This window comes from Cydia fagiglandana, chromosome 19 (assembly GCF_963556715.1).
Source record: "Cydia fagiglandana chromosome 19, ilCydFagi1.1, whole genome shotgun sequence".
In the NCBI taxonomy this organism is placed as follows: Eukaryota; Metazoa; Arthropoda; class Insecta; order Lepidoptera; family Tortricidae; genus Cydia; species Cydia fagiglandana.
The window spans coordinates 1,923,039-1,940,958 of record NC_085950.1 but is presented as its reverse complement, the minus strand read 5'-3'; the positions used below and the strand labels follow the sequence as shown (position 1 = coordinate 1,940,958).

The following is a 17,920-nucleotide window of genomic DNA, read 5'->3' as shown; positions in this document are numbered from 1 at the left end:
CTCCTGAGTAAGCAACAGTATGCATACCAGCCGCGCCTCTCGACGGCTGACGCGACGCGGGACGTCGTCGCGCGGGTGTTGACGCACATCGAGGGCGGGCGACAGGTCGCCGCAATATTCTGCGATCTGTCGCGCGCCTTCGAAATGGTCGACCATGCCCTACTACTAGAAAAGTTGTCGCGTTACGGAATTGAAGGACAGTTCCTCAACACGATTAGATCATTTCTTAGCAACAGAAAACAACGTACATTCGTTCTGGATTCAAAATCGGACTTAGAGCCCATCGGAAACTGTGCCGTTCCTCAAGGTTCCGTAACAGGAAATAACTTATTCTTAATTCTAGTAAATGACATCTCCTCCGCGTGTCCCGGCCTAGAGCTTGTTACCTTTGCCGACGATACGTGTGTGCTGGTTGATGCAGAATGTTTTGAACAATTAGACAGCAAAGTAAAAAACGCAATGCACCAAATACATTGTTGGTTCGAGGCAAACGGGATGATGCTCAATATTGACAAAACGAATATTATACACTTTCAACTTCGAAAAAATGATAAAAAGCTTAACATAGTTATAGATAACGTACAAGTACCACAGGTGGATCAAGTTCAGTACTTGGGCTGCACGATGGACGCCGGCCTCACGTGGTCCCCTCACACTGAGTGTATGTGCGACAGGCTAGCATCGGCGTGCTATGCCTTATCTAGACTCGCGCCTAGCCTGCATGTCGCGCGTAAACTTGCTTAAGGCGTACTATGGATATTTCCATTCAATACTAACGCAAAGTGTAGACCTGTGGGGCCTGGCAGCTGATCGTGACAGACCCTTTAAAATGCAAAAGCGCGCTGTGAGGATCATAACAGGAAAGTGTCACGACCATCCTGCGAAAGAATTATTTAAAGAATTAAAAATACTTACGCTTCCAAGTGTATATGTCCTCACCGCGTGCAAGTATATAAGGGCAAATTTACACAATTATGTCTCCTCTACTCCCAGAGAAAGAAACACTCGACGGAGACCCCTCTTAATTGTCCCGCAATGTAAACTAGCAAAATCTAGAAAGTCACTCGCTGTTGTTGGGGCAAAATTGTACTACTCGCTTCCTACCGAAATAATTGAATCATGCGATACAACATTCGACAAAAAACTCAAAACACTTTTAACTGAACTGGCGTGTTATACTGTTGACGACTTTGTCAGTAGGGCAGCCATCCCAACCACATTAAAAAAAAAAAAAAAAAATTGTAAAATGTATATAAATTAATAATTAGCAATAATTTTATGTAATTTAATTATTTATACTATTGTAAAATGACCTGTAAAATACTAAATTTTATTAATAAATATCTGAATCTGAATCTGAATCTGAAAAAACATTCTGTAAAAAACTAGCCAAGTCTCAATGGAGCTGCTTGTTTATCTCTAAAAAGTAATGAAATCTAGACAAAGTCGTGCCAAGTCTAAGGTTCCTTACTGCGATTTCTTTATTATTATAGTTAATGTTGTGTGACTTGGCCGTTGAAGGGTACACAAGGGTACAAAACCAGGTGCTCCATGACACCATTGCACCAATCTGCCATTGCACCAAAAAGAAGTCTTTGTTTCAGGCTCGCCCATACATAAGTATTATTGAAATACGCAGCTTTATCAAGCCTACAGTTGACTGGTTATTGAATCAACGTTTTCCAAGTGGCAATTTTCCATCGTCAATGGGTAGCGGTTCTGGCGACAGATTGGTGCAATGGTGTCATGGAGCACCTGGTTTTGTACCCTTGTGTACCCTTCAACGGCCAAGTCACACAACATTAACTATAATAATAAAGAAATCGCAGTAAGGAACCTTAGACTTGGCACGACTTTGTCTAGATTTCATTACTTTTTAGAGATAAACAAGCAGCTCCATCGAGACTTGGCTAGTTTTTTACAGAATGTTTTTGGTGGGATTTCACTTCTTTTTGTAGAAACCCCCTGGCACTGATTAAAATAACCGACTTGGTTTCATAATATATTACATCTCAAAACTTTTTTTGTAGTAAAAGCGTTGCGAGACTTGCACCTTTTTACATGTAATGTTTTTGATGGGATCTCATCTCTTTTTGTAGGCAGTCCTTCTTTTCGGGTACTCATACCCATACTATGTATACACATATCATAACTAAACATATCTTCATTCATACTCACATCGTACATCGTAGTGTACCTTTACTTTACCTACTATTTGTAGGAACTGCAACAGTAACTTTGTAATATCATATATTTATATGGGATTACAAACTTACTTATGCAGTTCTTATATCTTTAAAACGTGACTGATATTGCAATATTTTTAGGTTTTCCCTTTATGTGGCCATTAAACCCTAACTCTGTACCAAATTTCAGCTCTCTGAGTTTATGGGAAGTACTAGTTCTATTCTGATGATCATGAGTGAGTTTCATAAATGCGAAACTTTGCTTTCGCTTAACTTCGGAACTAAATGACCTACAGACTTGAAATTTTGGATTTTAAGTATGTGATTATAGCTTACTAGATGACCAAAATTTCTGCGTTCTGGTCTTATCCAGAGGTTCTCAAATAGGGGCCTGAAAATGCGGCGAAATGGTTCCAGTAAAGGATGGTACGGCAGTGTTTGCTTCGCGCTCGACTTGGCGGGGGCACTGCCGTGCCCCCCGATTAAAAATCAAACCACAAGTTATTTTTAAAAGTCGCTGAACAAATGTTGGTCAGTATGAGGAGTACAGCCTACAGTTTAATTTTTTGCGCATATTGAGGCCACACCCGGTATACACCAGTAAAGATATGATGGTCGTTCTTGTCTACGTGACAGCATGATAAAGTGGTGCCCGTCACTTTCCATCCCACGGTGTTACAAAGTGACAGTTATTTTATCACGTGGATAAAGCGATCTACGATACGCCTGGGGTTCTGACAGCTGCCTAAACTCGGTAAGCCACGTGACCCCAAACGTTGAACGAATGTTTTGGTAGGCGCCTGCATATTTCCAATTAATTTGCATAACTTATGGGGGTTAGGTGGGCTCCTAGTTTGCTCTTGGCCGCAGATTATTATACTATTATTAAACTAGGTTGATTATTAAACTAGGTTTAACCCGCGACTTAATTCGCGTAGAAATCGTTATAAATTTTCAACACTATTTTTATTCTTAAAAAAAAACTCAACATAAACTAATTTTTTTTTAAATAATACTGAAACATTTAGCAAGTAGGTCGCATGAGTACTTTTATACGTCATGATAATTTACATACAAGCATAAATAGTAAATCAAACGCCAACTCCCGCGGAAGCTGATGGACAAAATAACGTAAGATAGGCACATTTTTGATGCACATTTATGAAAATATCATACGTTTTCGTAGCTCAGGGGAAGATTTGTTGTATAGCGGCAACAGAAACATAGCGTGTGAAAATTTCAACTGTCTAGCTATCACGGTTCATGGGATACAGCCCGGTGACAGACAAACAGACAGACGGACAGTAGAGTCTTAGTAATGGGGTCCCGTTAAAGAATGGCCCACGTACAGTCGCCATCAGATATATCGGAGCAGCCAAGGTGTTCACAAATATCTGAACACGCCTCTATTCTCAAGGCAATAGAGTGCGCGTTCAGACATTGTGAACACCTTGGCCGCTCCGATATATCTGATGGCGACTGTACAAAAATTTCACGAACAAACAATTTATAATTCTCAATTCTGTCCTCTTTAATAAATGGCGTAAAAGGCAGAAAACATTTTAAAGCAAATTTCTAAAACATACAGAGTAAGTAAAATTAACAAAATGCTTAAATCTGTCTCATTAATGTGACAAGGTATTAAATTACACCCAACTCAAAGTAAGATAGGACTTTGTTCCTCTCACGACACTAATTCCTTAGAATTGAGGATTGCCTTATGTACAGTAGCAATTATTTCTGAACATCTTGCGAGTTCGTTTTAATTAAACTTAAACAAGAATGAATTTGTGTTATGTTTTCAATATAAATACGTTCTAGTGTTCATAAGAAAGTAGCTCAATTTGAGCAGCAGCGTCTGGAAGACCTAGATGCTAAGCGTCATTTTCGCAAGACGCGACCTAAGCCCTCCTACACATACACCCGCAACTCGACTGGACAACTCCATTGCGCATCGTGTGACCGCATCTTCGAGACAAAGTTTAGTTTTGCGAGCCACATAAGGGCATTTCATAATCCGGATAAGAATTGTTGACGGAGTCGCCATTGCCGGATACGGCAAGGAAGAAGAGAAAATACTTTAGTTCTTAAAAAAAGGCGTATTCTGATTAATAATAACAGGTAATGAACTTGATCTGGATTTGTTAGGGATATGTCATTAAAACCGTTTTAAATCAATATAACAATATTTTTATGGCAGTTATAAGCCCTTTTCATAATGGCTCGTATACTTACTGGCACGTAGTAACTATAACATTTCTTTTATAGTTTATCAAAGGACTGTCTCATTTCAACCATAGACAGAGAGAATCATACTATCTTCCTCTTACCTTACTATAGTTCGTTTTATGTAACTGTGAGATCCTCGTATTTCAACCCATACAAGATTAGAACCTTTTTCATATAATGTCATTGAGTTTTTCTTTATTGTATTAAATGCCATCTAAATGAGTGGCCATCTAAACGTTACGGTCACGCGATCGCTGTCTCGAGTTTATAATTTCTTCCCCACCTCAGAAAGTGCGCAGCGCCGCTAAAGAAGTTTTCACTTCAAAAATACAAAAAGTGATACACAAGCTTGTCTTGTCTTGTCTATTAAGTTCGTTATTATAGGTAAAAGACAAGCATGGGCACCCTACGCTGAGCGTAACCCATTCTTTGTTTTTTTTAGGGTTCCGTACCCAAAGGGTAAAACGGGACCCTATTACTAAGACTTCGCTGTCCGTCCGTCCGTCCGTCTGTCACCAGGCTGTATCTCACGAACCGTGATAGCTAGACAGTTGAAATTTTCACAGATGATGTATTTCTGTTGCCGCTATAACAACAAATACTAAAAACAGAATAAAATAAAGATTTAAGTGGGGCTCCCATACAACAAACGTGATTTTTGACCAAAGTTAAGCAACGTCGGGAGGGGTCAGTACTTGGATGGGTGACCGTTTTCTTTTTGCTTTTTTTTGTTTTTTTTTTGCATTATGGTACGGAACCCTTCGTGCGCGAGTCCGACTCGCACTTGCCCGGTTTTTTTTTTAATTTAAGGGTTTAGAGATTCACTTCCGCAGTGAACGAATTTAAAACTCACGGCTTTATATTAAATATTCATCACATACCCGTCTGAGACTAATTCAAGATTGCTACATTATTCATTTGGGTACGTTTCGTCGGCATTTGCATGGTTAAACAAAGTCGGAAGGCATGCTATAGCTATAGAAAAATACGATGCTGCTTAAAACATCTGACACAGATAATAAAGGCCTATTATATATGAACTCCTGTAAAGTAACATTACAGGAGTACATAAAAAGTATGTATTTTTGACGATCGGTTTGGGCTAGTGGATAGTGTTACCCTACTTATGAAGCCAACGGTCCTGGGTTTGAACCCCGGTAAGGGCATTTATTTGTCTGATGAGGACAGATTTGACTATTTGTTTGTATCCTGAGTCATGGATGTTTTATATGTATTTAAGTATTTATATTTTATATTTATCGTTGCCTGAGGACCCACAACACAAGCCTTCTTGAGCTTACCGTGGGACTTAGTCAATTTGTGTAATAATGTCCCTATAATAGTGTTGGCGACTGGCTGGCACGCGGCCTCCTTCGAACGTATTGTTTGTGACGTATTTTAATTAGTGTTTGACAATCAGTCTGCCTGTCACCGCCTATCTATTAAGTTCTTGTTGTTCTTCATAAATAAATTATTTATAATATTGGTATAAAATCTGCGTGTTTCCATTATATCACCAATTCATCATACAGTCCACTTCGCTAGCTATCAAATAGTATTTATATATATTTGTGGGGCCCTTAAATGCCTGATAGAAAATTTGTTTTATTTTTTTGTTTATAGACCGAACACCATTAACCTAAACTTATATAGTCTGTATCTTTAGGAATTTAAAAAAAAGTTACCAAAAAATTATTCTTTAAGATAAATTTCTACAAGTATTACATGTGTTGACATTTTAAATGCACCATATTTTTTTTGAATTTTTAAATGAATATTTAATACCTTTAAAATTATATTTAATATTATGTTAATTATCGTTTTTTCACGGCGCGCGCTTTTCTCGAAAATGAGGCGCGGAGGGCTGTGTTCAGCGTTAGATAAAAAGTATAAATAATGGAGATACAGTTCTGCAAGTATGGAATGTTTGATTGGAAATATCCTCCTCTTTAATAATATTAATTTTGGTTTCTTAAATATTAATACTTTTTGAGATAATGGGGAATAAAAAATAACTACTTTTTCCTCCCTTTTTTTGTTTATAACTTTTGATATTTTTTGTGTGCTAATACACGCTTCAAATACATTTTTCTAGACATCATGACGAATCTAATGAGGTATCACACGTATTTTTAGGAGTAGTATCTTTATTTTTCACCGTTTTCAGGATCTCGAATAGATTATAGATTTTGTTTACTTTTATTTATATACCTAAATATACACGTTATAAATTCAGTACGTTATTTATTTTAAATTCAAGATTCTATGCGCAAGTTTTAAACAAATAGAGAATCTAGAAGTTTTCAAGTAAACAGCTGAGAATGTTATAAAGTTTGAGAAACTAAAGTCTAACTTTCTATTTGAATGTTAGAGAAAATATAGGTATATGTAGTAAGTTTTACGTAGGTAAATACGCAGGTATTTACTTTACCGAAGTATTTATACCGGGTGTGGCCTGTAATATGAGCAAAAAATTAAACTGTGACTGTACTCCTCATACTGACCAACATTTGTTCAGCGACTTTTAAAAATAACTTGTGGTTTGATTTTTAATACACTTTAAAGTTTATTCTAAGACGAAATGTATTGCGAATTTTGTTATGTTTAAATACGTGACAAGCAACGTCAATCACAATGATTTGGCGTGACAATGGCGTCCATTGAAGATAATATTTATTTTGTATGAAAAATAGGAAGTCTAAATACTTCATAATTTTTTAAAGTTGTTGAACAAAAGTGTCTCCGTTTAAGGAGTACAATCTATGTTTTAATTATTTGCTCGTGTTACAGGCCACACCCGGTATGCTGGTGTGATTCTGTTTTAGCCGTTTCTAAAATTATGCATGAGATTGTGTATCGTAGAGTTTGTGCGGAAAGAGAAGAGCCGTGGAATGTGTCGTCGGGTGACAAGCAAAAGTCACTAAGTACTACGAAAAGTTAAAGTAACAAAGCACTTTATTACACTTGTAACACGGTTTATTGTCCAATAATTTCAATGGTGTTAGTTAGTGACTTTTGCTTGTCACCCGACGGTATGGGGCTTGACTTGGGAACTTGATTGATGAGGTTATCATATTTATTTCGAATATTTTTTTATCAATTTTGGCAAGAGTGTACGGCGTGATGATGTGATGATGTTAGCTATAAGGCACGAAAAGATAAGGAAATATTGAAATTTTTTTTCAGAAATAAATATCGAAAATCCGATTCTCACAGATCCCGGTGTTTTTGGGTTCTTTCAACTCAGAATCACTAGCATATTCAATTCTAATGATAAAATAAAATGTCCCAAAAATTTGTATGAAAATTGTACATTCCACTACGTCACGCACATACAAGTGAAAAAAATTTTCGTACTAAAACGTGACGTAATGGAATGGACATTTTGGGACATCTGTTTTTAATGGTGGGATGGAGAATGCTGTTGATTCTGAGTAGAATGAGCCCAAGAACGTCCAGATGTGAAAGAATCAGGTTTTCAATATTCGTCCGTTTACCGATTAAAGTATGGGATGACTCGCTAGACCGGGCCGAGCCCAGGCCGAGGCGTCCGACATGTAATTTTCTATGACGGCTGATGGAAGCTCCGGCCCGGCCCCGGTCCGGTTTAGCGTAAGTAAACCTTAAATTTCATTATTTTACTTTATCCTACGTTTCAACTGGGTTACGCCAGCTGTGATCACGGTTGACTGACGTCCCAGCAAAATATCGACGGAGATATGGGTAACCAACATATACTACCCGAAAATAGTTTATAAAAAATACGTTCGGGGTAGACAAAGAAACTGCAAAACTACCCGTTTATGTTTAAGGGTCGGTTGCACCAAACTGTTCGTATCGAAAGAGTTCGCTAAATATTTATGTATGGAAAGTTTCATAATAAAGCGCCGGGGCGCGCTGGCTGACGTTGATCAGTCTGTCAAATGTGGTTGGTGCAACTGGCCCTAAGTCTTAAATATGTGTACAAAACGCGACAGTTGAGTTTTATAAGAAAATATGAGGAAAAACATTACATTACATAACATCGTTAATAAAACCCCGTGACGTCACCTAAGGGTCTACCGCGAACCAACATCGAAGTGTTGCCTCTCTGTCGCACTTGTAAATTCTTAGGTAAATGTGATAGGGAAGCAACACGTCAAACGTGTTTCGCGGTAGGCCCCCTGATTTATCGATGTCCGAAAACACGTCATAAAGGGCCTAGTGCTGCGGCAAGGCTAGCCTTGAAGGCTTGAGTTTGAAACGCTTGAAGCCTCAAGCATTCTGCCAATAAACTAAAAACAGGCTTGAGAGGTAATCATAAAAATATTTAAATTAAATACAACAATAAGGCTTGGATCAATAAATTAAACTTTTGCACTTGGTAAAACTTGACAGCATCATTGAAAAACCATCAGTTCAAGCCATCAAACTTTCAAAATGCAATTTCTGTAATAATTAAACTACCAAGTCCAACGGCGCGATTCGGGATATGAATTAGAGATTCACTAGATATGAAATAGTAAAGATATGTGACGTTCCACGGCAAAAGGTACCTTATGGCGAATGGCGCTTGCGCTATTATTAACGCCGCTGCAATATTCAGATGGGGCAATGGTACCTTTTGTCATGGAACGTCACATATATTTACTATTTCATATCTAGTGAATCTCTAAATCATTTCCCAAACCATACCGCAAGTCTAAGCCAAGTGCATTTTTCGGTTTGGCCCTTATGGTTGACTGGTAGAGATAGAATGCCAAGAACCGTAGTACGTAGTAAGTACGGAACCCTAAAAAGGCCTTTCTTGAATTTATTTTTACTTTAACGCTTTCAAGGTTCATAACCCTCGTCAGCTTGAGCCTTTTAAAACCTTAAGCCTTTAAAGCCTTAACCTTTAAAGCCTTTAAGCCTTTTAATCTTATTGGTTCAACACTAAACGAAAGGGTTGTCTGAATAGGCTGTGGGTTCAATTCATTGCAGAATGCATGAGCAAGTTTGAATTAGTTTTGATCCCAATAGAGGCTCATAACTTTGACGTAGATAATGTTGCTTTGATGTGCTTCTTTGAAGGAGGACAAAAGAGGAAAACTGGTCAAAGGGGAAATGTATGGGAGCAGAAAATTTCTTACCTAATACAAGGGTCACTAGATAAGTTTTGCAATAGACAAATATGAAACACAGAGGCCTCTCACATACTTTTCAAAGCTATATTTCCATAATGATGATGTCCTCCCAGACGCATCCGTCGACGGCGACACCCGGACAAATCAGTATCAGGTATTCAGTAACGCCTGACGTGCATGGGCTCGAACGTGACTTGCGAAACCGAGTTTTGTCTTAAACTTCCGGCCGCAAGACATGCAGTAAAGCTCGCCATTTGAGTCGTAAGTGTATGTGTAGGAGGGCTTGGGCCGAGATTTTCGAAGCTGGCGTTTAGCGTCAAGATCTTCGAGGCGTGCACTTTCGAAGTCGTAGAGACCAGTGTTGACCGCAGTTCGCCAGTCCGATCTCCGAGTTGCAAGCTCCTCCCACGACTCACACGATATGCCGGATATTTCCATAAACAATGTTTGCCGCAAAATAAGAATTTACTTTCTTTTTAAATTTGCTGCTAAAAAAAATATTTATACTTTGAAAATGTCGGCGCGGGATAGAGACGACTTATGAATATTTAATACAATATTTTCATTTCATACAAAGTTAATCTATAGTGACGTACGACTTTTAATATGTTTGTAAATGTATAGTAATTGTTTTTAATGAAATAAATGAGTATCATTATGATCTATAGCCGGTCAAACAACTTTGTCAGTAGAAAAAAGCGCGAGATTCAAATTTTATATGGTAAGGTAACACTTCCCGCCTAATTTTTTTAAATTTACGCTTCTAGTGACGGAAATGGCATGACAAGAACTTACTTAAAAAGAAAGTAAATGTTTTCCCAACAGTGCCTATGGAAATATACTTTTTTAATACAGTTGCTCAAAAAGTGCTACTTTACGTAGCTGTTTAGCGTGCGGAAAGTTGGTTATCTCGAACTAGTGCTTTTTACTTTTCCAATTTTTTTAAATTTATACTTGTTCCAATTCACGACTACTTATTGATGAGTGTTAATATTAGTTTCCTTTAAACGTCGTAATCAGCATAAAAACCTACCGTTAATGTAAGAATACGAAAAATATTACATATTTCATATTTAATTACTTACCTCTTCATCATTATAACACGTTTATTTTTTAATATTCAATATTGAAAATTCCGTTCTTAATAAGTTGACTAAATGGAACGGAATAGCTGCCAAACGCCCATAGATATAATATACTTAAAGACGACGTCTAACCGAGCTGTCACTGTCACCACTTTTGTTTAGTGTACGATTAACAATGTTTTTCTTATTTTTTCGCAACTGTATTAAAAAACGTCGTTCGATACACGTGCGGAAATGTCATTCTTCACTCGTCCCGAGTCTTGCCACTCGCCTGCGGCTCGTGGCAAGATATCTCGGTACTCGTGAAGTAATGACATACCTTCCGCACTAGCATCGAAATGTACTATTTTTGATTGTATGTATATGCATACAGATTGGTCCCGTTTTTGTCAAAATCCAGTTCTGATGATGGGATCCATGAGGAATCGACGGAACTCCTCAAATCTTAAAGGCATACATATGGTGATTTTTGTGTTTTTATCAACAAATCAAGCATATACATTCAAAAACGTGACATTTGATGAAGTGGAACTGCTGATGATGATCAGAACGGAACTCTTCAACGACGCATAGTTCACCTTTGGCGATTTGTCCTCTTCGTTATGTTTGTTAAGCAAGTTAAGTTTTTAAGCCACAATTTTGTCAAGCTTGAGTTCTGATGATGGGATCTATGAGAAATCGAGGGAACTCCTCAAATTTTAAAGGCATGCGTATAGAGATTTTTGTATTTTCATCAGAAAATCAAGCATTTTTATTAAACATTGTCGCATTTGATGAAGTGGAACTGCTGATGATGATCAGAACGGAACTCTTCAACGACGCATAGTTCACGTTTGGCGATTTGTCCTCTTCGTTATGTTTGTTAAGCAAGTTTAGTTTTTAAGCCACATTTCTGTCAAGCTCGAGTTCTGATGATGGGATCCATAAGGAATCGAGGGAACTCCTCAAATCTTAAAGGCAAACGTATAGAATTTTTTGTATTTTCATCATAAAATCAAGCATTTACATTAAAAACTGTCGCATTTGATGAAGTGGAACTGCTGATGATGATCAGAACAGAACTCTTCAACGACGCATCGTACATGTTTGGTGATTTCGAATTTCGATTTTGACTTGGACTGGGACCCGGATTTATACACGGATCCGGTTCGGACCCGGACTCGGACTCGGACTCGGACTCGGACCCGGACTCGGACCCGGACTCGGACCCGGACTCGGACCCGGACTCGGACTCAGACCCGGACCCGGATCCGGACTTGGACCGGGACTCGGACCCGGACTCTGACTCAGAGATCCGGACCTTGACCCGGAAAACCATGATACCTAAACTAAATAAACCACTATGATTACCTACCATAAAATGTGGGTATGATGATGCCAAACCCCTCCCGCTCAAACTCTCGTACACCGCACCGCATGCGCCGTTAAGTGGGTTAGGTTAGATTTGAACTGCGATCCTCACAGAACCGAACAAAAGCGGGTTAGGTTTGGTTAGAACTGCGAGTCTTACAGAAACGAAATGCTACTAGAAAAGTGGGTTTGATTAGGTTCGAACTGCGATCCTCAGAGAACCGAACTGCTATCAGAGAAGTGGGTTAGGTTAGGCTAGAACTACGACCCTTACGGAAACGAAATGCTACTAGAAAGTACTGGTTTTACCTCCTTTTCTACATAGTGCCACCATCTACCATAATCTTTCACCGGGCCCCATAGAAGTCGGTTTTTTTTTCTTAAAAATTATTATGGTTCCGTACCTGCTTTACCATAAGGGCACACGGGGCCCGTGCCCAGGGCCCCCATACCCAGGGGGCCCCGAAGGACAGACAGTGACAGTATTTTTGACTACCCTAGTAGAAACATGTTAGTTTAATTCGCTCCTTTTTTAACCGACTTCCAAATCTCAAAGAAGGAGGTTATCAATTCGGTTGTATGTTTTTTTTTAATTTTTTATTTTTTTTATTTTTTTTTTATTTTTTTTATGTTTGTTACTCCATAACTCCGTCATTACTGGACTGATCTTGAAAATTCTTTTTTTGATTGAATGTATATGCATACAGATTGATCCCGTTTTTATCAAAATCCAGTTCTGATGATGGGATCCATGAGGAATCGAGGGAACTCCTCAAATCTTAAAGGCATGCGTATAGAGATTTTTGTATTTACATCAGAAAATCAAGCATTTTCATTAAAAACTGTTGCATTTGATGAAGTGGAACTGCTGATGATGATCAGAACAGAACTCTTAAACGACGCATAGTTCACGTTTGGTGATTTTTCCTTTTCGTTATGTTCGTTAAGCAAGTTAAGTTTTTAAGCCACATTTTTGTCAAGCTCGAGTTCTGATGATGGGATCCATAAGGAATCGAGTCCTCAAATATTAAAGGCATACGTATAGATTTTTTTGTATTTTCATCATAAAATCAAGCATTTACATTAAAAACTGTCGCATTTGATGAAGTGGAACTGCTGATGATGACCAGAACAGAACTCTTCAATGACGCATGGTACACGTTTGGTGATTACGAATTTCGATTTTGACTTGGACTGGGACCCGGACTAGGACTCATACCCGGATCCGGTTCGGACCCGGATCCGGTTCGGACCCGGACCTGGATTCAGATCCGGATTGGGACCCGGACTCGGACCCGGACTCGGATCCGGACTCGGACCCGGTCTCGGACCCGGACACGGACCCGGACTCTGACCCGGACTCGGACCCGGACCTTGACCCAGAAAACCACTATGATACCTTAACTAAATAAACAACTATGATTACCTACCATAAAATTAATGTAGGTATAAAGTACGATGATGCCAATCTTACTAGCCCCTCCCGCTTAAACCCCCGTACACCGCACGGCATGCGCCATTAAGTGGGTTAGGTTAGAACTGCGATCCTCACAGAACCGAACAAGGATTAGGTTAGGTTAGAACTGCGAGCCTTACAGAAACGAATGCTACTTGAAAAGTGGGTTTGATTAGGTTCGAACTGCGATCCGCACAGAACCGAACTGCTATCTGAGGAGTGGGTTAGGTTAGGCTAGAACTACGACCCTCATGGCTCCTCTTCACGATGGGCCAACGCCGGCCACTCCAAGGGACGCATTTATGCGTTAGAGGGAGCAAGTGATATTGCTATCTCATTCTACCGCATGGCTGCGTCCCTTGGAGTGGCCGGCGTTGGCCCATCCTGTAGAGGAGCCATTATACAGAAGCGAAATGCTAGTAAAAAAGTGGGTGGTTTTACCTCCTTTTCTACATAGTGTACCATCTACAATAATCTTTCATCGGCCCCCATGGAAGTCGGTTTTTTTTTCTTAAAAATTATTTCTCTCTCTCTTTACTTTCCAAAGGGGCCCCAAATTCTTATGTGCCCAATGCCTAGGGGCCCCAGCATAGCTTAAAACGGCCCTGGTTCCGTACCTCAAAAGGAAAAAAACCGGTTAAGTGCGAGTTGGACTCGCACACGAAGGGTTCCGTACCATTACGCAAAAAACGTCAAATAATCACGTTTGTTATATAGGAGCTCCACTTAAATATTTATTATATGCTGATTTTAATATTTGTTGTTGTAGTGGCAATAGAAATACATCATCCGTGAAAATGTCAACTGCCTAGCTATCACGGTTCATGAGATACAGCCTTGTAACAGACAGACAGACGGACGGCGGAGTATTAGTAATAGGGTTCTGTTTTTACCCCTTGCTTACGGAACCCTTATAGGATCACTTTGTTGTCCGTCCGTTCGTCTGTCTCTCTGTCAAGACCCGGGAACGCGTGGAGATACCAAGTTAAAACTAAAACCACATAAAATACTGTCAACCGGGTCATATGTCATGCTAAAAACCCCGGGGGGAGGGTTGCGTCAGAGGAGGGGACATTATTGTGCGTAAAGCACCATACCCAAAGGTATCATACTAATACCAACTAATACTTTCATACTGAAATCATCATGATTTCAGTATGAAATGAAAGTAGTATTTATGATACCTTTGGGTATGGTGCTTCATGTATGGACATTAGAACATAACTTGACCGGAACATTATAATCTTAAGAACCCTATTTGTCAAAAACTTAACGCCATACGCCACTCCTTTAATATAGAAACTTTTTCAATCCACCGAAGGTCAACCATCTCATTTGAAACACTCTCCGCTCGTGAAAAATAGGTCGAGTTACTCCGGAAACTAAATAAATCAGAGGTGCAGATATTTTTTTCAAACTGATGCTTTTGTTATTCTTTTAACTTACAGAATAAGGTTTATCTCATCATCATCATCTCAGCCATAAGACGTCCACTGCTGAACATAGGCCTCCCCCTTGGACCTCCATACGTGCCGGTTGGAAGCGACCCGCATCCAGCGTCTTCCGGCGACCTTAACAAGATCGTCTGTCCATCTTGTGGGTGGACGTCCTACGCTGCGCTTGCTAGTCCGTGGTCTCCACTCGAGCACTTTTCGACCCCATCGGCCATCTTCTCTGCGTGCAATGTGGCCTGCCCATTGCCACTTCAGCTTGCTAATCCGGTGGGCTATGTCGGTGACTTTAGTTCGTCTACGGATCTCCTCATTTCTGATTCGATCACGTAGAGAAACTCCGAGCATAGCCCTCTCCATAGCTCGTTGAGCGACTTTGAGTTTTGAGATTTATCTGAACTAGTGAAAATGTGTTGTACGATTATTATGTCAAACTATAATACTAAATGTCAAAGAAGCGCTGGTGGCCTAGCAGTAAGAGCTTGCGACTTTCAATCCGGAGGTCGCGGGTTCAAACTCCATTTATAAGTTTTTCGGAACTTATGTACGAAATATCATTTTGTTATTTACCAGTGTGAAGAAAAACATCGTGAGGAAACCAGACTAATCCCAATAACGCCTAGTTTCCCCTCTGGATTGAAAGGTTAGATGGCAGTCGCTTTCGTAAAAACTAGCGCCTACGCCAATTCTTGGGATTAGTTGCCAAGCGGACCCCAGGCTCCCATGAGCCGTGGCAAAAATGCCGGGACAACGCGAGGAAGATGATAAAACTATATTGTTAAGGCAGCGCCACACTGTGTCTATTACGGTGGCTTTACATTCTACAATTAGAGGTCACTTTAAGCTGGTTACCTTATAGAATCTACACGCCATACGTTTTGTAACCTATGGTAACACAGTGGACCCTTCCTCTGGGCCGCGACCCGTAACGGGTTACGTTACATACGGTTCTTGACAAATCAATTTATTTTTATGTACGTACGTTAGGTTTTTATGTAGGTACGCATTTAGAATTTTATGAAATTTTGTCGGAAGAAGCGAAGCGAATAAAAAGCGGTTCAAAGCAATGTTCTGATAATAGGGAGTATTACTGCAACGTTCTGCCGCCAGAGTGCAGCACTAATTTGTTTAGTAAACCATAGAGTAACTTATACATACTACGCCTTAAACAGTTTTTTGACAAGTTTTCACTATGACATTGATGCATCAAGGCGGTTTGTTTAGAGGTGGTCTACCGCGAAACGCGAAAATCGAAATTTCGTTATCTGCCTCTCTATCAATCGAATAAGCAAGAGTGGTAGAGAGGCAGAAACCGAACTTTCAATTGTCGTGTATCACGGTAGGCTATGTGATTGACCTAGTGACGCCCTCTAAATACGTAGTCTTGCGTAATAATATTTATTGTGATTTCAGTCTTGCAAGCGGGTGCGCTGAAGCATGCCATACGTAATACGTTACACTTTTTAAACCGGAAGAAAATAATCGCAGTGCGCTCTAAGCCTTAGCACAGAATAAATAATAGTACCTACTAGGTACAGAAGACTCACTCTAACAAAATGCGTCTGTTACTTACGATCAGCACAGATATGGCTGCTAGGTGGCGACAGCGCCACGCGCGGCTTATGGCTTTCCCCAAAATTGGTGTGGAACGGATGTACTTTTAGCTACCTGCAGCAAAGCGACGAAATCGCGGAGTGACCCACGCCTGGCCTTAGTGGGAAATTAAAAGCTACTCTGACTACTTTGAGAGTCTTTTAGAACAATCCTTTAAACCCGTGTGTCCGCTGGCTGACGCGGATAAATGATGGCGCAGTCACACGCCACATTATAAATTGCAGAGTGAACGCCGTGGCCCAGGGGACAGCGCCACAATGGTTGATGGTCGAAACACGCGTGTCATCGCGATAAGATTGAACAAGTTAAAAGGTGAAAGGGGTACGAAATTGAGATTTTTATCTTTTCAGTAGGGAAGTTAATTAATTTTTTTATATTATGTCATAGCGTATAACGCCCATGGAGTTATATGCGTCCATAGGCTACGGTGAAGTGAAGTGACGTGAGCTAGTAGTAAATAATTTGTTAGTTAACCTACCGGGTAATAATTATCACGGAAACAGCCTGTACTTTAGAACAATGAAGTCAAGCTGTTACCTAGTTGGAACTAGCTTGTTGTCTCAAGTTACTGGCTTAAGGTGATATAGCGGGAATAATATACACAGTAGCTCGACTCGACTTACGAGTCAATTTTCAGAAAATAGTGTAGGTACCTAATTAGCGTGAGTTGGTAAAAAAGTAAGATAATTAAGGCCCCCTACTCCTAAGGCTCTACAATTGAGGAACATTTCCAAAGAAACAAGATCGAAAAATAAATTTTTTAATATTATTGAACCTGCTTAGGTATACAATCTCACGCAAATAGCTGAGAAATGCTACAGCTGAAGCTAAAGGATGACTCACGTTAGACCGGGCCGTGTCCGGGCCGGAACTTCCAGCGCTTACTTTTCTATGACATGACAGGCTATCACGTAATAAAGAAAACGTGAGTCAACCTTAATGCTACGGCGGGTAATGGCTGAGGTACGGTCAAGGAATTTAATTTCAGTACCATTTCGTACAAACAGCAACACTTTTCAAATTCTCATAGTGCTATATTTGTCCATATTAAATTGTCTTTCACCTATTAGTATCTGATCCTTTCGCATTTTCTCAAAGGTTAGCTGGAAGAGATCCCTTTTAGGGATAAGTTCGCCTTTGTACATAACATTTTTATTTTTGTTTTGTTTTTGTCCATCTCATGTAAACCTGTTTATGTGCAATAAAGTGACATACATACATACATACATACATACTTTTAACTGTACATTGGTGGACCTTATGCCATTTTTAGGGTTCCGTACCCAAAGGGTAAAACGGGACCCTATTACTAAGACTTCGCTGTCCGTCCGTCCGTCCGTCCGTCCGTCTGTCACCAGGCTGTATCTCACGAACCGTGATAGCTAGACAGTTGAAATTTTCACAGATTATGTATTTCTGTTGCCGCTATAACAACAAATACTAA

At 39.7% G+C, this 17,920-nt stretch overlaps 1 long non-coding RNA gene across 1 annotated transcript in view; it reads left to right on the top strand.

Moving 5' to 3' along the window:
• The window catches only part of LOC134673917 (uncharacterized), a 28,977-nt gene extending 13,355 nt beyond the window's left edge, over positions 1-15,622 (top strand). The window contains exon 2 of the long non-coding RNA XR_010099519.1: positions 15,511-15,622. This is a non-coding gene — a long non-coding RNA (uncharacterized LOC134673917). The remainder of the gene's footprint in view (positions 1-15,510) is intronic.
• The last annotated feature ends 2,298 nt before the right edge of the window (positions 15,623-17,920 follow it).